General features: G+C 39.1%; 1 pseudogene; it reads left to right on the top strand.

Moving 5' to 3' along the window:
• The first annotated feature begins 17031 nt into the window (after positions 1-17031).
• On the top strand, positions 17032-21671 carry LOC143592480 (coatomer subunit beta-1-like; annotated as a pseudogene).
• The last annotated feature ends 3532 nt before the right edge of the window (positions 21672-25203 follow it).

Here is a 25203-nt window from a genome sequence, read left to right as displayed (position 1 = left end):
TATTATTATTGAAAGGTCTAAAGAATCATTACGTTGGATGGACTTATTGAGTAAAGGCTGATAAAACAATAAATTATTAAATGAAAACATTTTTTTAGTAGAGAAAACACACGATAACCAATAGTCTTACCGGTGATGAAGCGGGTTCTGGAACCACATGTTCTAGATACATTTCAGACGCTACTTCTTTGACGATCAAGAACTTTCTAAATAAAAACTCGTTATTCACTATTGCAGTTAGTTTTTCGATATTTAGCTTACATATAACGACTGCATTAGCAGTTGTTAACGGTATCATTCACCATTAATTCATACCACTCCATACACCACTTCATTGATCATCAAGAACATGCCAAATATATTCACATTATTCATGACTACTCAGAAAGTAAAACAGATGTGCTAACAAGTTATGAGATTCTGTGTAATGCATGTTTCATAAACTAGGAATTATACTCAGTTATTACTTAGTGGAAGTATTTACTCATGTGTGCGCCTTTTAAGCGTAAGACATCATTGTAAGATTGTGCAAAATTAAAGAGTAAGACAGGTGCTAACAAGTTTTGAGACTCCTACCTGTTTAAATACTTATGGCGTGTTTGGTTTGAAGGGGTGCAAGCAGGCCTGGCAAACTGTTAGGGTCTGGCAGGTTCGAGTTACAGCTCAAAACGGATAAAATCGCACATTATTTAAAGTTTCAAAATTTTGTCACAATTTAAGTAAAATTGCATCTTTGGAACGCATAAAGATTTAGGGCTGAAATCAGTCAATCACATACTTTGATGCTTAAATTGTTGCTGTGTTTTAACTCTATATTACAGATCAAGAACATGCCAAATACCTGGTTGGTTGATTTGTATTAGCTTCCTAAGTGGTATCCTTTTTTAATCACATAGCTTTTTTTCGTTAATTATGGGCGGTGGAGCTGGAAAGAGTCTGTGGGAAATGTTCGTTCTGCGTCGACTTTGATTTCTCGAGGAGGTGAAATTTTCTAATTTCTTTTAAATGTGTTTATGTTATCGGTTCTTTTAACTTTATAATTGTGTTCTTATAACACCATGCAAAATGTGCATTATCAGTGCCAATTCAACTGATGTCATTCTCCTAGAATTTCTTCAAATAATATGAAGCATATCATTCTTATTATCTTGAGACATGCTTTGTATTAGTAGAAGCCAGTTTTACAGGTCACAGGAAATGGTCCGTAGTAATGCAGTTTATCATGGTGTAAGTCCTCAAGTATCTATTTGGTTTTGGTGGATTGTATTAAAATGACAAGATACATTAAGTCAAATGGGTCTAAAGTAAGAATGGAACAACAGGCAGGTCGGATGAGTGACGGGTCAAAGTGAGTTTGGTTCAAATTCATTTCGGGTTGGAGCAAATCCATCTGAAAATGAGTTAGGGTCAGGCGGGTCCTTTTGAAAAAATCATCAATTTTAATTACAAAATCCATTAAATTTGGCTAGGTAGTAAGTGATAGTTGAATAATAAAAAAAGTTGAACGGCCCGTTTTAAATAGACCTCATTATTAAAAACATAGATGTTACAATCACCAATCCAAATCGTTTTGGTTGGTCTAGCAACCCGTCCGGTTTCCTTTTCCATTTTCTTGAAAACCAAAGTTTGCGGTTTGCCCAGAGATGTTAAAACTAGACCATGAACATGTCAGGTGAGTAGGGTCAAAATGTGTAAAATTACTTTAAATTCTGAGACTTTTAGACATGTTTTTGGTAGTTTAGTTATTTTTTGTATTAATTATACAATGTCTTTTTGGGTTGGCATAATTTTGGGCAATGTTGTAAAAGTAGGTCTACAAGGCCGAGTACTCTCTGAGTACTCGCTATAAGGTATGGTGCCGATGAGAGTTTCTTTAACTCCGCCTAGTTACTAAAAATTAGTCAAATATGGTCAACATTAGCCTGAATCACATCTAGTCGGTTAACTTGGGTCTATTTTGACTTAAAAAAATATAACATAATTCGTATTTCTATAATATTAAAGAACGAATATCATTATTTTTAATTAATGATTAACATTTTTTAGATTAATTTAGTGTTTAAAAATATATCTCTTATTTATATTGATATTCATTTATTTTGTTATAAATATTAGTAAACTTATGATATTTGAAATATATATGTTACCCAAAATCTAATTTCCTTTATATTTATCATGTCCGAGTACTCTCCAAGTACTCCCTCCAATTGGGTCGGCCGCCTAGGGACCGCCTAGCGACTTTTGCAACATTGATTTTGGGTTAACCAAACCGAGCACACTTAAACAATAAATGTGTTTGTTATTTGACACTAAAATGGTCGGGTATATGACATGATTAGTACACAAATGTGTTTTTATATAACAATTAATATATGATGGTAATGGAAAATAAAATTCATTATTATAAATGGGTGATGCTGATCTCATTTGTGGTGGTCCTTAATGCCAAGGAATAAGTGATTTTATCCATCATATTTCCCCGTTACTGTTTCTGTCCACGGAACGGGTAAGTATTTCCAAGATTTCAAGAGTTGGTGTTCTAAGCCGCAACAAGATTGTTCGAGTTTAACTACTTTTTATAATAACATTGGTAGAATGTATGCATGTAATTTTAATTTACTCTATGTTACCTTTTTAAGTTTGGTATTTCAAGTTTTTTCTATACGTTATTATAATTGTTACGATATCTATATTATATATTAGGGTTTAAACATGTTACAAGTGATGTATCATTTGTTTTATAAAATACCATTAATAATTAAAACTGAGTTGACAAGAAATATGAACGTTACGTATTACCTTTATTAAGTTTTAATACATCACTGTTGAAAGGCCTATGGCCTTCATTTAAATCATTTATTTTCAAATCTAACAAAAAAAGTAAGTGCTATAAGGCGTGTTAATCTCAAACATAAGTTGACAAATGTCTAAAGTCGGTAGATTATTATAATAATATAGGCGTCATATTCTCATGTTGATATTTCCGTCCACCGAACAGGTAAAGTACTAGTTAATAATAGTTCATATAACGAAAAACATGAACCAAAGATTAGACGCACTAACATAGGTGGCTTAAATACAAATTGAAAGATATTTATTTTTTCTAAGTAGTTATTCATATCGAGACTGACATTTAATTTTAGGTCTTTTTTTATAACATTATTATTATTATTATTATTATCATTTTCTTATATATTTTATAAAATGGTGTGTTTAATGGTAAGAGGCCGTTCCATCTAATGTGGATACACATGTTCGATTTCCATTTTAGCCAGTTCGAAGGACATCTTGATAAATGGATGAATCAACGCTTTAATCTTGGGTTCGAACCCGACAAAGGAGGGAACAAAAGTTTACGAATTCCATCCAGTTATCACGCATAGCCAAAAGGTTCGGGGGGGGGGGGTAAGTTTGTCACTTAAAAAACAAGAAAAGAAATAAATAATTAGTGGCGTGGATCATTTTATTTTATTTGGAAGTCGAGCGAGTTCTTTGGTTCGTTCGGTCGCCTCTCTTTCTTTGTGGATGCATAATAATAATAATAATAATAATAATAAGAATGTATGAATTTGGGGATGAAGTGATAATCAGCAGTTATAGGATTCCATGGCTGATATGGATCCAGCTGCTCGCTATGCTTCTTCTTCTCCTTCTTTATTCCTTCACCGACGATTTCTCTCTTAACTTCACCGCCACCGACTCACCGCCGTCAGCCACCGCAAACACTCACCGTAACTCCAAGGTATGCTATCGATTATAACTTCATTTTCATTTCATTAGCTGCCGATGAGTTAATGAATCTCTCTCTGTGTGTATAATTATATACTGATGTTGTTGAGATTTAGGTTGAGAATTATTATTATTATTATTATTATTATTATTATTATTATTGGAGGTTAATCTGAATGTTGACTTTGACTTCGTTATTCCGTTTGCAATTGAATTGGCTGAATTAATGAATGAAAAACATGTTCAGATTCAGATTTATAAATTATTAGTTGATTTCATTTTCACTTCAAATTTTGATTTGAAACTTATTAGCTAGCTGCTGAATTCATGATACACTATATATATCATATGGTTGAGAAATTGTTGATTCACTGAATGTCTTTTTGAATTCCAACTGCTATCGCTTTTCGACTTGATTCGCTGCTGAATCTGCATATTGATGTTATGCACAAGGTAAGTTTGCAATACATAAATGTAACAAATCACCGTTGGGCAGAATTGAGACATTTAAGGTATTTAAGGCAAAGTTAATGTCATTTGAGTATCTAGCAATTTTAGGATACTCATCTTTTAGATGACTATGCTTAGTTAGACTAAAACAACTTTGTTAAGCTACCACATCACCATTGGGCAGAAGTGAACTCATGAAGTGTTGTTTAAGTTAAGCAAAACTAAAGTCATGCGAATGTCTGATAATGTTAGGACATACACTTTTAAGTGACATACTTAATTAGACTTAAATAACAATATTAGGTTACACATCACCGTTGGGCAGAAGTGAACTATAAGTGTTATTTAAGTTAAGTAATTTAACGGAGCAGGGCCCCTTAATCAGTTAGGTTATATATAAGGGTTTCTGATCATTTCGCAACATGTAAGATATAAGTAAAGTTGCGATTTCTTCGAAGTGATGTTGCGAATTTGGTTAGGGGATTTTAGATGTTGCGAACAGTGCAGTCATAAGTAATGTTGCGATTGATGTTTTATAAGAGATGTTGCGAATGATGTTGTTATGAGAGATGTTGCGAATGGAGTTGTTGTGATGTAATCAGCATTGTTGCGATTTAAAGCACTCGCAACATAATTGTTGCGATTAAGAGTACTCGCAACATCCTGTGATTTTATGGGCTGATCGCAACATCAATAGGTAATACTCGCAACAACTTGCAAAATTAGCTCGTCGCAACATCTTAAGTAATACTCGCAACATCTTAAGGTTCGCAACATTAGTGACTTTTCGCAACATATGTCCCTTCGCAACATTCTGTGATGCTAGGTTCTGATCGCAACATAATTAGTGGACATTCGCAACATGTTACTCGCAAGATAATATGTAATTCTCGCAACATCATGCGATTTCGCAACATTTCATTTGTTGCGATTAGAGTCCAGTTGTTGTGAATAGATGCCTTGATTCGCAACATTAGCAGAATTCGAAAAGAATAATCAACCTGATAACCTTTTCCTAATTTTAAGGGATTTGGGAGATTCTGTTATAAAGTTTTAGATTATCTCAAAATTTAATAAGATTTCAAAATTATATCTTTTATCTTATTTAAAAGATTTTGAAATTAAACTTAGAGATAATATTATCTCTTTAAAGTTTTAGATTATCTCTAATTTTAATAAGATTTCAAAATTATATCTTTTATTTTATATTAAAGATTTTGAAATTAAACTTAGAGATAATATTATTTCTTTAAAGTTTTAGATTATCTCTAATTTTAATAAGATTTCAAAATTATATCTTTTATTTTATTTAAAAGATTTTGAAATTAAACTTAGAGATAATATTATCTCTTTAACAGATTTCATTTTCCCAAGTTAATCCTAATTAAGGTTAGTTTTCGAAAATTATGATGTTCTTCAAGAACATCTTCGAAAAAAACAAGAACAGTTTCAAGAATTTTACGAAACTGTTTTCGATTATATTATCAGATTTAATACTGGAATCGAAATCTGAAAGTTTTGTAAAACAGATTTCGAAAATAATCAGGTTTTTTATAATGAACAGGTTTTAATCAGACCTAACAATTCGTTAGAAGTAATACGAACATCAGATCCAATCAGTTTTATGATGATGATCAAAACCGTAAACATAAGGGTTTTAATCAAAAACTCGTTTCCTATTTTAATTCCAGTTTTTATGGACATCGAAGAAACTGATTAATCAACATCATGCTCTGATACCACATGTTGATCAGTTTCTATAATCGATGATATAATGGAAACAAGGAAATATGTAATACCTGATAATCCAGTGATGTTTGAGATTGACATCTTCTTAATCTGATCGAGTTCCCCTTTAGGGTGTATGGTTAGGATGGAGATTAGGTGTTCTTGATGAACACGATTTGAGAGAGAGAGGTAGGGGATGATTCTTATGGTGTTATTATTCATCATTAGTTATTAACCTCTCTAATAAGCTCTCTATATATACACCCAAGGGGAAACCCTATTAATGTTAGTAAGGGTAATTCCGTCCATCAAGGATTTACCAGTTATAAACATAAGGTTATTTAGGTCAATGATCAATAATAAGATAAATAATTATAAGGGCCATATATAAATATATATAAAATATATTTATTCTAACACATTTCATTAACTGTTACTGATTGAAATTGAATGCCTTTTTTCTGTTACACTAACAGAGTTTATGCCAAATCATGATGTACGATTCGAGGTGTTTTACAGGCATTTAGTAGGTACTAGAGGTCAGAAAAGATGACCAAATAGTAGCGGTTGGTGGTTGCCAGAATAGTACCACAAATGGCACAAGTTAGGGTGTTTCAGTCTCGGGGCTGAGTCGAGATCCATGAGCCGACTATTTGTAGCTGATCAGTGGGAATGGACAACTAATTAAGATCAAGATCTTACTGGTTAGTTAACATGGTGAAATTGATATTGAGTAAGTTACCTTGTTGTATACTATCAAATAATTAAAAGTGTATATATGATTAAATTTGGTTGGATTAAAGTGATTCAGTGATTCTTCTTTTCTGATTTTTTTTTTAAATTATTATGTTTATAACTGATATTTTCGTATGTTTATTATTATTTGATTGAGATATATAAAGCTCATGGCATAGAAAGACCACACTAATGTTACAAAAAAAGAAAACTAACATAAATGTTATACAATATATTATCAGAAATCGAGTACCGCGTTGTAAATTGTCGTCACCGCCGCATCGTGCTGGTTTCAACTAGCATCTCTTATATATAGTAATTGATATATATTCTAACGGCAAATATTACACCTACACTATATTCTACACCAATAACACTAAACTATCCATCTAAAGGCAAGTGTCTCTACCACATGAGGTAATATCTATATCTACTAGAAAAAGAAAACGTGGTATATATATCATGGATATATGAAAATATATATATCATTAAAAAAACGAATATTGGATTTTAATAATCCCTAATAAATGGTATTGGTCGATAATAATCCATATTTGTTTTATCTCCACTAGCTGTCCCAAATTCAAAAAAGCTGGCCCCCAATGGTCCCCCGTTAAAAATGACTTAACGGCGTTATAGTTTTTTCTGAATTTCAAACCAATGTTTTAGGGTTTTGATCGTTAGGAGGATACGAGTCGATTGGTGTAAAATTTAGCTCGAAACAATGATTCAAAAGACTTGATTTTGGTTAATTGTAAGTTCAAGCACCCGAATTGAAGCATTGTTTCGTCATTTTGAAGCACTATTTCAAACTAAGTTTTACACCAATCGATTCGTATCCTCTTAACGATCAAAAGCCCTGGTTTGAAATTCAGAAAAAAAACTATAACGCCGTTAACTCATTTTTAACAGGGGACCATTGGAAGCCAACTTTTTTGAATTTGGGTATGGATTATTATCGGCCAATACCATTTAATAGGGATTATTAAAATGGTTTATTGGATTTTAATAATCCAAACTTTGGCCTATTGGCCGATATTAATCTCAACTTAAGAAATTCCCTAGAATAATCCCAACTTTCACTATATTGGTCTCCACTGAGCCTTTTGTTAACAGGAACTAACTCAGTTAGTTTTAGAACAAAATATGTCATTTCTACAAATTGAGTTGCCGCCACCACTACCGCGGTTTCCGCCACCAACATCGCGATCCTCGACACCGCCACCATCATGACCGCCGCCGTCGACACCGCCACTACCACCGCAACCTCCGCCACTGCCTACACCCCCACCACCGGTGGCAGAGGCTGCAGTGGTGGTGGTGACGGTGTTGACGGCGGTGGTGGTGGTGGTGTCGAGGGTCGCGGTGTCGGTGGCGGCAACAGCGGTGGTGGTGGCGCTCGTGTCATTGAGTTTGTAAGTTAATTCATATTTTTCGTTTGTCCCATTCAATTTGTAGAAATGACATATTTTGTTTTAAAACTAACTGAGTTAGTTCCTGTTAACAAAAAACTCAGCGGAGGCCTATAGAGTGAAAGTTAGGATTATTCTAGGAATTTCTTAAGTTGGGATTAATATCGGCCAATAGGCCAAAGTTTGGATTATTAAATTCCAATAAACCTATTAAAATTCATCTATTGAAGAGGTAGGTCCCAGCAGAGCCCAGTTGGACCCGCAAGACTCACCTTAAACAGGGACGTCTGCGCAGAGACCAACTGGATCCGCAGGACCAACCATGCTCAGAGACGTAACGTCCTTACGCGCAGTACGCAAGCTGGTCCCGCAGGAAATGCCTCCCAATGGTGAAGGACTCCGCCTGTCCCCGCAGCCTCGGATACAAGCCATTAGGGAAGGCCACCCGCGCAGCATGGCTACACGCACAAGGCACTTAACTCTCCCCAGTGTCACCTGAAGGAATGAGCAAAGGCGGGAGGGGGAAAACTCCCGCCTAAATGAGCCAGTCCGTATGATGGAGGATCTTTTGTGTGATACCTGACGAGGTACAGACAAAAGATCTGACCAAGAATGCGACAGCTCACTGACAGCAGCATGGCAGACAGCACGCCACAGCACTGTGACCAATAGCCGCCGCCTACCCACCAACTCCTGCCATACCACGTGCCTAGCCTGTAGTTGGCAGAAGAGGAAGAGTGCACGACACGCCTGCTCTGAGTCAGCCGCTACCTATCCACCACTCACAGGCAGGGCACGTGCATAGGTTACAGTTGGTAGCGTGTTGGGCCGGCTAAACCCCTTGGAAACCTACCTTCGGCTATAAATACCCCAATGGTATGATCATCTTATAACATCTTATCTTATCATATATACCTGATATCTGCTCTAGCAATCTCTTAATATACTTTTATATTTAAAGAGCAATCTAGTCTGATTCTCACGCCGGAGGGTGGTCACAAGGAGGAACCCCCCCTTCTCAGTGACGAGCTCACGGTGTCTATTTTGCAGGTTATCAGAAGAACCATCTTCCAAGGGTCTAACCCCTCGTGGGAAACAGCTCTCCAACCCCCAGGTTACCAGTAATCTGCCCGGGGTCTGGTTAGTGTTTCTTCATTGGCGCCATCCGTGCATAAAGCTAGAACTTCATTTTTCTCCAGTTTTTTCAAACTTCTAGAAAGATGGTTAAAGAAACTCCGGTAACCACAACCCCAGCTACTGGAGGGAATACCGGCAACACAGTTTTTACAAACACCACCCCGGTTACCCAAGCCGGGGCAAGTGAAGTAAATTTTACGAACACTACCCCAGTTACCCAAGCTGGGGCAAGTGCAGTAAATAATCGCCCACTGGGATTCACCGATACCCAGTTTAAAAAACGAACAAGACTCCCCCGCCAAACTCTCGATGAAGTTAAGGCATGGGCGGAGGCACGACAAAAGGAATTCCAAGCTGAGTTGGACGAACGCTTGCGTTCCGTCCAACAGGCCGACGAATTCGAAGAATACTTGGACAATGACTCGGAGGAATCTGACTCCGACGCGAACCCTCGCCATAGGGCAAAAGGGAAGCGTAAGGAAACGGACTCCCAACCGAGAAGGCATTTTGGACAAGCCTTCAAACCAAAAAGCACAGGTGGAAGTTCACGAGACTTCTCCAAAACGTTCAGACCGAACGTTGCAAATGCGGGAACGTCCAAATTTGCAAGGGACATTGCGGAAGCAATTGCCCCAAAAAGTGCCAAACAAATGCCCAACATAGGCACTTATGATGGTATGTCCGACCCAGACGACCATTTGAACAGGTTCATAGCAGGGGCAACCGTCAGCAACTGGACGGAACCCACGTGGTGTTACATGTTTCAAATGACGCTGGTGGGGGCTGCTAGGGTTTGGTTTGATCGTTTACCGGTTAACCACATTTACGACTGGGCAGACTTCCAGCAGAAGTTTAGCCAACACTTCAGCCAGCAGCGAAAGTATACCGAGGAGCAATGGACAATCCTCAAATGCATACGGGAAGAAGATGAATCTCTGCCAAACTTCATCACTCGCTTCAACTCAAAGAAGTTAAGTTTGGGCAATATCAGCGAGGATCTTGTTCGCGCAGCCTTCATCCAGGGCGCGCAGGACCCAGAGCTTATCCGCACCCTAACGGGTAAAGATGGAATGCCATCCACATGGGATGGCATCATGACAGCAGCCAAACGCTATGCGGAAACGGAGAAGCAACTGGGTAGAGACCTTCCGCAGAGCACAAACCTTTACACCCAGAGGACGAGAGAGGACAACGTCCTCACCGCCCGATTGAACAAAAAACGGAAGCAAGGCATTTGGCAGTCAAGGGTAAACTTTGACACCTCATCCGGCTTACAGCACCGATTGGGTGAAAGGGATAATGTAAAGCTGCACCGGAACTCCAGATGGACGCCACTTACCAAAAGCGTCACTGACATATTTGCTACTGAAGAGCTCCCATGGCCAAAGCCTCCAGTAATCCGACATCGTCACGATGCTGATCGGAGCAAGTACTGTGACTATCACAGAACAAAAGGCCACAACACTGAAGAATGCATAGACGTAAAAGACATGGTCGAAACATTCGTCAGAGATGGGACGCTCGCACACCTCGTGGCGAAATAAAAGCTAAGCAGGCAGGCAGGTGCGTGTGGAACCATGGCTGGGGTAAACATGAATAAAAAATCAGCTTCAATATGGAGACTACATGCTGCGTAAAGAACGAGATCCCGAAACAGGTGCGTGTCGGCTCGATGGCACTCCTGTCCCAACATGGAAGGGAGTTCAATTACACAGTTTGCATGTAATCAATTCCAATTTATACAGAAAAGGCCAAGAGCCACTTCTAATGGAAATGATTCTCTTTCAAACGTCGAAGCTAATGATTTACATTTATACTTTTGTACACACTAATATGCCGGTCTTCACCGCATAATTACAAAAAACGTCATTGCATGGGAAGGCGGTCCTACCCGCACGAACCCAAAAAGCATGATAAACCTTCACGCAGGTCAGTTGAAGGGGAAAAAAGTTACCATATGAAAGTGCTGGTCTATCCGCATGAATCATTCGAGGGAACTGCACCAACCTATCAACAACCGCGCGTGGGACGGTTCAAAATTCTTAAGAGGAAAAGGTAAACCTATACGCAGGTCAGATATGGGTAAAGTTATGCCATCCTACTAAGTGCAAGTGACGGGTCTACCCGCACAATCACGAAAGAGGAAGCAAAACTTCACACCTATTATCAGCCACGTTCAAAGGTTAACTTATCCTCAACAGGCAAACCTTCACGCAGGTCAGTTGAAGGAGGAGTTCAATTATTCCATTAAATGAAAGTGCCGGTCTATCCGCATGAATCATGAAAGGAAAATGAACACTAACCTATCAACAACCGCGCGTCGAACGGTTAAAACTATCCAACACTGGTGACGGCATTCACATTACGTGAAGTCGTTGCGTGGGAAGGCGGTCTTACCCGCACGAACCCAATAACATGGCAAACCTTCACGCAGGTCAGTTGAAGGAGAAGAGTTCAATTATTCCATTAAATGAAAGTGCCGGTCTATCCGCACGAATCATGAAAGGAAGATGAACACTAACCTATCGACAACCGCGCGTCGAACGGTTCAAAACAAAATTCTTAAAAAGGTGAGAAAAACCTACACGCAGGTCAGGTATGGGTAAAGTTTTGCCATCCTACTAAGTGCAAGTGACGGTTCTACCCGCGCAATCACGAAAGAGGAAGCAAAACTTCACACCTATTATCAACCACGTTCAAAGGTTAACTTATCCTCAAAAAGTAAGAAAAACCTACACGCAGGTTAGATAAAAGTTAAAGTTTAGCCATCCTACCAAGTGCAAGTGACGGTTCTACCCGCACAATCACGAAGGAGGAAGCGAAACTTTAACCCACTATCAACCACGTTCAAAGGTTCTTATTCTAAACACTTGGAAAATTGCTATTTTAAACTAAGTATGCAAGTCATAAGTTTATAAAGCAAAGAATCCAATGAAAGGAATAACAATCGTATATTTCAATGATATATTACAACAGTGGCCGGGTAACTACCCGCCTAAAAGAAATCTATACAAAGCTAAGTCTACCCTAGCAGTGGGAAGGGATCTTCAGGATCAGGCTTCAGGGCCACCTCCGCTTGGACCAGCACCGTCAGAGAGCGGCTGCCCAAGGAAAGCCTTAAGGATGTTTAGCCCATCATCAGCAGCAGCAGCTTCATTCACCTTCTCCACCACTGGATGCGGGAAGGCAGCGTACTGGTTCACAGCTTGGTCATAAGCAGCTTCAGTATTAACATTGAATAAAGGGAAGTTGGAGGGCGGAAAGCCTCTCTCAGCAAACCCAAGACCAAGCAGGAAGCCAGTCTTCTCCCCATCCTCATGAGAAGCGTTGAGGGCTGCGCTCATCGCATCGTCATAAGAGGTCTCTGAAAGGACCCGACGCACAACCTACAAAAGAATACAAGTTAGAACATTTTCTAATTACGAGCGGAAAGCGTAAAGAAAAAGATAAAGATACCTGAGGCAACGCTTCTCGAAGCAGCCATTGGAGGGTAGCTTGACTTTCTTTGTAAGCACGTTCGGCTCCGCTTTTATCAAGGTTGGCAAGTTGAACTTCCTTGGCGGCAGCCTCTTCGACGCTTTTGAGTTTCCTTTCAGTGCGGTCAAGCACCCCCCTCTGGTCAAGGATCTCCTGCAGCTTCTTGGCATCTTCCATTGCCAAGGCGTCATGAGCATGCTGAAGAGCCTTTAATTTGCATTTAAGCTGCTCATTCTCTTCGCGAAGCGGCTCAGCAACAGCTTCAGCCTTGGCAGCCCTCTCAGTTGAGTTTCGCGCAGTCTCCTTAGCCAGCCGAAGCTGTTCATTCACAGCTTGGGCAGCCTTGGAGCGGGCCTCGAGTCGCGCCTGGACTTCAACCTCGAGGGCCTTGAATGCTCTCTCCTTCTCGGCGGCGGCAGCGGCCAACTGCCGGTTCTCCTCCCGCAGAGCCCGCGTCTCAGATATTTCTTTGGCGCGAGCTGCTTTTAACTTGTCGTTTTCACGACAAAGCAGCTCGACGCGGGGCTGCATCCGGGCTTGGAGAACCCGGAGCTCATTGGTTAGCCTACCCTCCTGGTAGCTAGCCATGGCTTCCCCCAACGCACCATGAGGAGCAGCGTGGCGAGCCCAATCCACGCACTCCACAGGGGTGCGAAGGGTTGTTCCTCGGCGTATGTTCCATCTTGGAACATACACTTCATTGGAATCCGACACTGCAAAAGAAACAAAGGCAGTTAGGAAAAGATGACAAAAATATACAAAGGAAAAAGAACCCTACGTACCTGTAGGGTCAATAACAGGCCGATAGCCGCCAAACCCATCACCTGAACCTAAAGGAAATCCATCCAACAGGTCAGGCAGATGGGAAGGTGGCATAGATCGGCGGGAAGCCCGGCGCGTACCTGATGGTCCGGCCGTCGGTGCCGGTGGCGCAGGTATAGTGGCAGCCGCTGTGGTAGCCATTGTTGGCGTCGCCTCCTCAGCAACAGTAACCGCCGGCTCCGTGAAAGATGCTGTAAAAATTGCACTCACGGCCGGCGGAGACACCTCAGCTGGAACAGCCTCAGGAAGGCTGGAACCAACGGAAGCAGGCGCAGACGCCTGGGTCGACGCCTCGGGAAGGCTGACCGAGCCTTCCCTCATTGGCGGGGGAATACTTGCTCCAACTACACCCGGGAATGCGTCAACATCCACACCTGCACAAGCAAAAGTGTTAGAAAAATTTATTTGAAACAACAAATCTAGACAAGAATTATGGGGGTACTTACGGGGTTTCTTGAGCTTGAACGTACGGACGAGCGGGGGCGAACCCGATGGAGCCGGCCTCTTGACACCGGTAACCGTCGTCGTCGCTGCCTCCCCGGAGGTAACAGCTACAGCCTCCGGAGCGGTGGTCTCCTCACCACCGGGCTTCCCCGCCACCTCTGCACTATCTGACTCCGAGTCAGATAGGACTACCGGGTCGGCCGTAGAGGCCACCTTCTCTTTGCCTTTCCCGACGGCAGCCTTTTTCTTCCGCACCAGTGGAGGACCTTCTGCGGATTCCTCAGAAGAAGAAATGTCAACTCCAGCAGCAGGCACAGCATTGAGAGGTTCAGGGAATGACCATGTTCTGTCACGTCACCATAACTCCCTGCACGTCCTGAAAAAGCAACTGGAATGACCATGTTCTGTCACGTCACCATAACTCCCTGCACGTCCTGACACAGTCAGAAGAAACCGTCGCACGACGTTTCAGAGGTTTGGACTTATCTTTTCACCAACTCTTCGAATTTCAAAATTCAAAATTCGAAAATATTAAAAAGTAAGCGGGAAAATACCCCTTACCCCTTGGCAAGCAAATAACCGTAAGACGGCTGTGGGTACAGTGTTAAGGCAAAACCCTTCACATACCTAACACCCGCAGGGAATTGAAGCCAAGAAAACCTTGGTGAACAAGTAACCGTAAGACGGATGCGGGTACAGTGTTAAGGCAAAACCCTTCACATACCTAGCACCCGCAGGGAATTGAAGCCAAGTACCTCGGCAACCAAGTAACTATAAGACGGGTGCGGGTACAGTGTAAAGGCAAAACCCTTCACATACCTAGCACCCGCAGGGAATTGACGCCAGGAATACCTTGGAAGTAAAGTAACCGTAAGACAAGCACAGGTACAGTGTTAAGGCAAAACCCTTCACATACCTAGCGCTCCGCTGGGAATTGAAACCAAGAAGGATCTTCTGGGCAATGCTTGCGGAAACGGAAATAACATCCCCGCATAGCGGGAACGTCGAGAACTACGTTGTTTGAAGCTCCAAGATGGAATTGGTGGTCTTAACATAATTGATCATTATGTTCAAAACTACCAAAACCTCATGGAAAATACATACAACTGGGACTCAATGCTCCTGACTTGCGAGGAGGTTACAGACCTACCCGCATCATACCCAAAGACCAAGCAGGAAACTCGGGCATTTCTGCAAGTGACAAGGACTTCCGCGGAAAGAATCCCCATGGAAAACCTTACAAAACCCTTTTCAAAACCCTTTGCTCAAGTCCAAAAGTTCACCTCATTTTATTAAACACTCATGAGAAGAACATTGGACTGGGGGGACTTGAAGAGGTAGGTCCCAGCAGAGCCCAGTTGGACCCGCAAGACTCACCTTAAACAGGGACGTCTGCGCAGAGACCAACTGGATCCGCAGGACCAACCATGCTCAGAGACGTAACGTCCTTACGCGCAGTACGCAAGCTGGTCCCGCAGGAAATGCCTCCCAATGGTGAAGGACTCCGCCTGTCCCCGCAGCCTCGGATACAAGCCATTAGGGAAGGCCACCCGCGCAGCATGGCTACACGCACAAGGCACTTAACTCTCCCCAGTGTCACCTGAAGGAATGAGCAAAGGCGGGAGGGGGAAAACTCCCGCCTAAATGAGCCAGTCCGTATGATGGAGGATCTTTTGTGTGATACCTGACGAGGTACAGACAAAAGATCTGACCAAGAATGCGACAGCTCACTGACAGCAGCATGGCAGACAGCACGCCACAGCACTGTGACCAATAGCCGCCGCCTACCCACCAACTCCTGCCATACCACGTGCCTAGCCTGTAGTTGGCAGAAGAGGAAGAGTGCACGACACGCCTGCTCTGAGTCAGCCGCTACCTATCCACCACTCACAGGCAGGGCACGTGCATAGGTTACAGTTGGTAGCGTGTTGGGCCGGCTAAACCCCTTGGAAACCTACCTTCGGCTATAAATACCCCAATGGTATGATCATCTTACAACATCTTATCTTATCATATATACCTGATATCTGCTCTAGCAATCTCTTAATATACTTTTATATTTAAAGAGCAATCTAGTCTGATTCTCACGCCGGAGGGTGGTCACAAGGAGGAACCCCCCCTTCTCAGTGACGAGCTCACGGTGTCTATTTTGCAGGTTATCAGAAGAACCATCTTCCAAGGGTCTAACCCCTCGTGGGAAACAGCTCTCCAACCCCCAGGTTACCAGTAATCTGCCCGGGGTCTGGTTAGTGTTTCTTCATCTATATATATATATATGTGCATGCCGATGCGTCGTGTCGATAGGTTGAATTAAAATGAAATGAAATGTTGCAAGCAATTGTGAAAGAAACTTCCTTCTTCCCTTAGTTTCTCTCTCTCTCTCTCGATCCGCCATCGCACCGCCGTCGATCATCAGGTATATATATACACGATCACAATATAATACTAATAGTTTATTATTATGATATTAATTAACGTCCTCATAATCATAACATCTTTCTTCCATTACATGATTTCATCCCTCCGTTTCAATCTCATACACTCATACGTTTCGTTTTACGTTACGTTACGTTAGGTTAGGTTTTCATATATAGACGTATGTCATTAATCGGATATTATTGCTAGCTGCTGCTGCTGATGCATGTATATCTTTGTTTTAGGGCATCCAGATCTCCACTAATTAACGTTACGTTCTACGTCTTATTAATACATACACATTTTGTTTGGCTATAAATAGAACTTTAGTTTTTTTTTTTTTAATTAATGTTATATTGTACGTGCTTGATCAATAGGATCTCTAGATCAATCTGATTAAGCTTATTTTGAAATCTAACTTGTGCTCTTTGTTTGTTGGTAACTGTATTGATTTCATGTGTAAGCTACTGATGTTTCGAATTACGTATCCATTTACCAGTTCGATATCTGATGGAATTTTAGTGATTATTGTTGCATTTTATGTTTAGGGAATCCCGATCGACTAACTTTGTTTTATTATTATTATTATTGCATATCGATTTTGTTTTTACATCGTTACTACGACTCCGATGTCAGATTACTTTGTGTATCGGATGGAATTTTTAGTTATTGGAATTTAACTATGAATCATTTCATCCGACTTGTGATTATTGCGAATTCATATATTTAGATGATACCGAAAATTGGATAGAATTATGACCGAGTTGATTGAATTAATTGATGCATTTTTGGTAAAATGAGATAACAAGAAAGAATAGATAAGTTCATTTTCCGAATAATATCAAAGCATACAAACAAGAAACTCTAACTTACGTTCTTAACTAAACAATTACTTGTCATTTGATTTGCAGCACAAAATATGGAGGAGAAATCATGCTCTCTGCTTGTTCATTTTGACAAAGGAACACCTGCACTTGCCAATGAGATCAAAGAGGCGCTTGAAGGAAATGACGATACTGCAAAGATAGACGCCATGAAAAAAGCCGTTATGCTCGTTTTGAATGGAGAGACACTTCCACAGCTTTTTATCACAATCATTCGCTACGTTCTTCCTTCAGAGGATCACACAGTTAAGAAACTACTACTTCTTTACCTTGAAAGCATTGCAAAAACAGACTCCAAAGGCAAAGTCTTAGCCGAAATGATATTAATCTGCCAGAACTTAAGAAACAATCTTCAACATCCGAACGAATACATTCGTGGTGTGACTTTAAGGTTTCTTCGGGGTATTAATGAAACCGAGATTATCGAGCCTTTGGTTCCTTCTGTAGTGACCAATTTGGACCACAGAAATCCATTTGTTAGGAGGAATGCAATCCTTGCAGTGAGTTCCATCTACAAGCTTCCAAATGGCGACCATCTTTTGGTTGATGCAGCTGAAATGATTGAAAAAGTTTTGTCAACCGAAGCTGATCAATCTGCAAAAAGAAACGCGTTTCTTATGCTTTACACATGTGCACAAGATTATGCAGTTACTTACCTTTTGACCCATGTGGATAAAGTGTCTGAATGGGGAGAATTGTTACAAATGGTCGTGTTGGATTTGATACGCAAAGTGTGCAGAGCGAATACGGGTGAAAAAGGGAAGTATATAAACATTATCATATCTCTGTTAAACGCACCTTCGGCTGCGGTTGTCTTTGAATGTGCTGGAACTTTGGTATCTTTATCCTCTGCTCCTACTGCCATTAGGGCTGCAGCCAATACTTACTGCCAGCTGTTACTCACTCAAAGTGACAACAATGTGAAACTTATCGTGCTTGATCGGTTAGAGGAACTAAAAACTTTACACAAGGAAATTATGGTTGAAATGATAATGGATGTACTGAGGGCAGTTACAAGCCCAAATCATGATATCAGAAAGAAAACACTTGATATTGCTCTTGATTTAATAACTCCCCAAAACATTAATGAAGTGGTTCTTACTTTGAAGAAGGAAGTTGTAAGAACTCAGAGTGGGGAGTTTGAGAAAGACGGTGAGTATCGTCAAATGCTTATTCAAGCGATTCATTCGTGTGCGGTTAAGTTTCCTGAAGTTGCAGGCGCTGTTGTGCATATGTTGATGGATTTCTTGGGTGATTGTAATGTTGGTTCTGCAATGGATGTGATTGTGTTTGTAAGGGAGATAATTGAAACAAATCCAAAGTTGAGGGTTGCTATTGTAACTAGGCTGTTGGATACGTTTTACCAGATACGGTCTGCACGCGTTTGTTCGTGTGCTCGTTGGATTATTAGTGAGTATTGTGTTTCTGTTTCTGAAGTTGAAAGTGGGATTACAATCATAAAACAGTGTCTTGGTGACCTCCCATTTTACTTGGATTCAGAAGGGGATGATGGTCTAGAAGCTTCCAAAAGGTCTCAACAAGTCAACTCAATAACTATATCTTCTAAACGGCCTGCGATTCTTGCAGATGGAACGTATGCTACACAGAGTGCAGCTTCTGAAACTGCTTCTTATCCAATTGTCCAAGCATCATTAAATTCAGGAAACTTGAGGTCTTTGATTTTTTAACTGGTGATTTCTTTTTGGGTGCGGTTGTGGTTTGTGCATTGACCAGGCTCGTGTTGCGGTTGACCGAGGCTAAGAAGTCAAAAGTTGAAGTCAACAAAGCGTCGACTCAAGTGTTGTTGATTATTGTTTCAATGTTGCAACTTGGTCAATCTTCGTTTCTTCCTCACCCGATTGATAATGATTCATATGACAGAATTGTTGTTTGTATAAGGTTGTTGTGTAATCCTGATGAACGTATGAGGAAAATATGGCTGCAGCGTTGTCATGCAAGTTTTGTTCAAATGCTTGTGGAGAAACAAAGGCGTGAAGCGGAGGAAATTAAAGCTAAGGCTCAGGTTTTACATGCACAGCCTGATGAGCTCATTGACTTTTATCATTTGAAGAGCAGAAAGGTAAAATTTTTTTTGCGTTAAACATGTGTTGTTTTTAACATTGTAAGTTGCATCATATTCTTGGTTCTTGGCATCTTGTTAGCGGTGTGAATGGGTCAGTTTGAATCGGTTTTGGGTTCAAGTCAAACCAAAAACTAGGTTTTTGGGTTATAAAAACTGTTTGCTTTTGCCTTTTTTGGTTTTTCGGTTTTCATGACGGGATTGGTGTGGTTCGGGTTTTTCTGGTACCAATCAGGCTTGAAATTTTAGGCCATAAATAGGTCCAAAATAAAGAATCTAGGCTTTAAACTTTGGGCCTAAATTTTTTTGTTGATGAGTAACTAATTGATTATCATTTATTAATTTCTTATAAATTAATTTATATTGAGTTTTTTTGGCTAGGATTGGTCCAGTTAAGTTTTGATTGATGCAAATCCTAAACAGAACTGAAATCCTTGGTTTTGGTTTTTTCGTTTTCATGATGAGTTTGGTTCAGTTTCATTTATTTCTTTTATACCATTTGAGTTTGAAAATATCCGGCCAAGAAAAGTCCTAAAATAATGAAGTTGGGCTTGGAACTTTGCGCCTAATTTTTTTTATTAATGAGTAGTAAGTGGCTAATTGATTACTATTTTAATCAGTTTCTCATAAATTACTTAAAATGGGTTTTTTTTTTCTCGGTTTGGTTTCACTTTTGTCGGTACCACTTGGGCTTGATATTTTTGGGCGAAAAAAGGCCCAATATAATGAATTTGGCTTGAATGTTAGGGCCTAATTTTTTTGCTAACTAATAACTAACTGATAACCATTTTTAATTTTTATAAATTATAACTAATTTGGCTCAGTTCAGTTTTTGGTTAATGCAAAACCGAATCAAAAAATTGATTTTCTAAAGCACATAAAACCAAACCGTTAGATTTTTTGTTTACTTGGTCAACTTCTTAGGGCATGAGCCAGCTGGAGTTAGAAGACGAGGTTCAAGACGACTTAAAACGTGCAACCGGTGAGTTTATAAAACACGGGGATGCTGCAAACAACCTAAACCATATTGTTAAATTAACTGGTTTCAGTGACCCGGTATACGCTGAAGCATACGTCAACGTTCATCATTATGACATTATCCTCGATGTCACAATCATCAACCGAACGAAAGACACCCTGCAGAACCTTTGTTTGGAGCTAGCAACAATGGGTGACCTTAAGCTTGTTGAGCGTCCACAAAATTACACTCTTGCCCCTGAGTCAAGCAAGCAGATTAAGGCAAACATTAAGGTTTCCTCAACTGAAACTGGGGTCATTTTTGGAAACATTGTTTACGAGACTTTGAAAGTTTCTGACCGTAATGTTGTTGTGTTAAATGATACTCATATTGATATTATGGATTATATATCTCCTGCTGTTTGTGGTGATGCGGCTTATAGAAGTATGTGGGCCGAATTCGAATGGGAAAACAAGGTATGGGTTACTTCTTGTTTAATATATATTGATTTATTAATTTAGTTTAATTTATTTTTTTTATTTTTCAGGTTGCTGTGAACACTATCATTCAAGATGAGAAAGAGTTTCTTGAGCATATTATTAGATCAACAAACATGAAGTGTCTAACTCCACCGTAAGCTATCCACATTTGATTTGCATATTTGTGTTCTAACACTGCACGAAATTCACGGATTTGGACTTGGTATAATCGGGTCGGGTATCTTATGCCAAAATATAAAACTAAAAAGAAATTTGTTGTAAGATTCTATAACTAAAATGTAATTGTTTTATAAAAATTTATATTTTTTGTTAAATGTAAGTTTAAAGTATTAATATGTGAAACAATAAAAAAAAATTCGGGTCAAATGGGTCGTGTTTGGGTCAACCCGTGAATATGCGGGTCGTGCAATCTTCGAGTTCGTTTGTGTTCGGGTTTGTGTTGTTGAACCCATAACACTCCCAAATAAAGTACCTATTCAGCTTAAGTTATGACAGAGAACATATATTTAAAAAAATTATAAAGCAAGCGGGTCGAATTGCCAGGTCAACCTGAACACACTCCATTCAGATAAACATGTTTTCGGGTTTGACTCAAAAATTATCTGAATCTGTTTAGGCTAAACAGGTTGAAAACTAAACCAGTATTAATTAAAACTTTGTGTCTATATGTATTTTATTCCCTATGGCTTCTTCAGGTCTGCCCTGGAAGGTTACTGTGGATTCCTGGCTGCTAATTTGTATGCGAAGAGTGTTTTCGGGGAGGACGCCTTGGTAAACTTAAGCGTTGAGAAACAAACCGACGGTAAACTAAGCGGTTATATCTGCATTAGAAGTAAAACCCAAGGCATTGCTTTGAGTTTAGGGGACAAAATAACACTAAAGCAGAAAGGAGGTGCATGATCAGCCATCATCGGGTAAGCTTCAATACTCAAATAGTCTTCTATTTAAACCTTAGAATTAGAATATTACATATTTATAAAAAAGTTTTGAAAGACGGACAAAAAGTTATATTCTTTTTTAACCTGAATACGATGCATATTTTTATTCGTGTAAAAAACATTAACCATTACCGTTTAACCGATTTATCTAAACATGTCAAACAGGTTGGCGGGTAATAATCAAGTTGTAAATGTGTAAATCTTGTTGGCGGGTTGTAAAAACGGGTCGACGTATTTAACTAAACAAGTCAACCCAAACATGTCCCGTTTATTGAAAAACCTTATTATTTGCATGCCAGTGTTCGGGTTTGCCACTTCTAGTTGGGTTTCACAAATTTCTTTACCTTTAAATGTTTCTGGTTCAGGTTTTTGGCAGTAGAAGATTTACTTAAATTTTGCTGAGGTGATTGCAACAAAGAAATTTGATAATGGGTTTTTGTTTTAATTAAGATTTTGGTACTTGTAACGGATTTACTTGAATTTTGCTGTGTGATCTTGTTAATGGCTAACGTATTTGTAAACCCAAACCCGTGATGTTCGAACTGGTACCAGTTCCAGGTCAATGTCCAGTTCAACATCAATCGACTGGGTTCTAGTTGCGGACCCAAGATTATTATCTTACCAGGGTCACTTTTCAAATATATGTGATGAATCGGGGTCACTCTTCTTATATTCCACGTGAAAAATAAGTGTCAGATACTATATAACACATAAATTAAAGCTCCCCAGGTCTTGTTTGGATTTGACTGTTTTGACATGCCCAAAGTTTGAGCACGATTCACTGTAACGTTTGAAACTGAACCAGTTCAAAACTAGTAGACTGATGAATCGGTTAATTGATATGCTTTATATTATTATTGAAAGGTCTAAAGAATCATTACGTTGGATGGACTTATTGAGTAAAGGCTGATAAAACAATAAATTATTAAATGAAAACATTTTTTTAGTAGAGAAAACACACGATAACCAATAGTCTTACCGGTGATGAAGCGGGTTCTGGAACCACATGTTCTAGATACATTTCAGACGCTACTTCTTTGACGATCAAGAACTTTCTAAATAAAAACTCGTTATTCACTATTGCAGTTAGTTTTTCGATATTTAGCTTACATATAACGACTGCATTAGCAGTTGTTAACGGTATCATTCACCATTAATTCATACCACTCCATACACCACTTCATTGATCATCAAGAACATGCCAAATATATTCACATTATTCATGACTACTCAGAAAGTAAAACAGATGTGCTAACAAGTTATGAGATTCTGTGTAATGCATGTTTCATAAACTAGGAATTATACTCAGTTATTACTTAGTGGAAGTATTTACTCATGTGTGCGCCTTTTAAGCGTAAGACATCATTGTAAGATTGTGCAAAATTAAAGAGTAAGACAGGTGCTAACAAGTTTTGAGACTCCTACCTGTTTAAATACTTATGGCGTGTTTGGTTTGAAGGGGTGCAAGCAGGCCTGGCAAACTGTTAGGGTCTGGCAGGTTCGAGTTACAGCTCAAAACGGATAAAATCGCACATTATTTAAAGTTTCAAAATTTTGTCACAATTTAAGTAAAATTGCATCTTTGGAACGCATAAAGATTTAGGGCTGAAATCAGTCAATCACATACTTTGATGCTTAAATTGTTGCTGTGTTTTAACTCTATATTACAGATCAAGAACATGCCAAATACCTGGTTGGTTGATTTGTATTAGCTTCCTAAGTGGTATCCTTTTTTAATCACATAGCTTTTTTTCGTTAATTATGGGCGGTGGAGCTGGAAAGAGTCTGTGGGAAATGTTCGTTCTGCGTCGACTTTGATTTCTCGAGGAGGTGAAATTTTCTAATTTCTTTTAAATGTGTTTATGTTATCGGTTCTTTTAACTTTATAATTGTGTTCTTATAACACCATGCAAAATGTGCATTATCAGTGCCAATTCAACTGATGTCATTCTCCTAGAATTTCTTCAAATAATATGAAGCATATCATTCTTATTATCTTGAGACATGCTTTGTATTAGTAGAAGCCAGTTTTACAGGTCACAGGAAATGGTCCGTAGTAATGCAGTTTATCATGGTGTAAGTCCTCAAGTATCTATTTGGTTTTGGTGGATTGTATTAAAATGACAAGATACATTAAGTCAAATGGGTCTAAAGTAAGAATGGAACAACAGGCAGGTCGGATGAGTGACGGGTCAAAGTGAGTTTGGTTCAAATTCATTTCGGGTTGGAGCAAATCCATCTGAAAATGAGTTAGGGTCAGGCGGGTCCTTTTGAAAAAATCATCAATTTTAATTACAAAATCCATTAAATTTGGCTAGGTAGTAAGTGATAGTTGAATAATAAAAAAAGTTGAACGGCCCGTTTTAAATAGACCTCATTATTAAAAACATAGATGTTACAATCACCAATCCAAATCGTTTTGGTTGGTCTAGCAACCCGTCCGGTTTCCTTTTCCATTTTCTTGAAAACCAAAGTTTGCGGTTTGCCCAGAGATGTTAAAACTAGACCATGAACATGTCAGGTGAGTAGGGTCAAAATGTGTAAAATTACTTTAAATTCTGAGACTTTTAGACATGTTTTTGGTAGTTTAGTTATTTTTTGTATTAATTATACAATGTCTTTTTGGGTTGGCATAATTTTGGGCAATGTTGTAAAAGTAGGTCTACAAGGCCGAGTACTCTCTGAGTACTCGCTATAAGGTATGGTGCCGATGAGAGTTTCTTTAACTCCGCCTAGTTACTAAAAATTAGTCAAATATGGTCAACATTAGCCTGAATCACATCTAGTCGGTTAACTTGGGTCTATTTTGACTTAAAAAAATATAACATAATTCGTATTTCTATAATATTAAAGAACGAATATCATTATTTTTAATTAATGATTAACATTTTTTAGATTAATTTAGTGTTTAAAAATATATCTCTTATTTATATTGATATTCATTTATTTTGTTATAAATATTAGTAAACTTATGATATTTGAAATATATATGTTACCCAAAATCTAATTTCCTTTATATTTATCATGTCCGAGTACTCTCCAAGTACTCCCTCCAATTGGGTCGGCCGCCTAGGGACCGCCTAGCGACTTTTGCAACATTGATTTTGGGTTAACCAAACCGAGCACACTTAAACAATAAATGTGTTTGTTATTTGACACTAAAATGGTCGGGTATATGACATGATTAGTACACAAATGTGTTTTTATATAACAATTAATATATGATGGTAATGGAAAATAAAATTCATTATTATAAATGGGTGATGCTGATCTCATTTGTGGTGGTCCTTAATGCCAAGGAATAAGTGATTTTATCCATCATATTTCCCCGTTACTGTTTCTGTCCACGGAACGGGTAAGTATTTCCAAGATTTCAAGAGTTGGTGTTCTAAGCCGCAACAAGATTGTTCGAGTTTAACTACTTTTTATAATAACATTGGTAGAATGTATGCATGTAATTTTAATTTACTCTATGTTACCTTTTTAAGTTTGGT

Source organism: Bidens hawaiensis, unplaced genomic scaffold, assembly GCF_021521415.1.
Source record: "Bidens hawaiensis isolate Kalapana, Puna unplaced genomic scaffold, B.hawaiensis_p1.1 tig00040839_1, whole genome shotgun sequence".
NCBI classification, from domain to species: domain Eukaryota; kingdom Viridiplantae; phylum Streptophyta; class Magnoliopsida; order Asterales; family Asteraceae; genus Bidens; species Bidens hawaiensis.
Note: the sequence above shows the minus strand (reverse complement) of the source record. Positions and strands in the feature narration are given on the sequence as shown.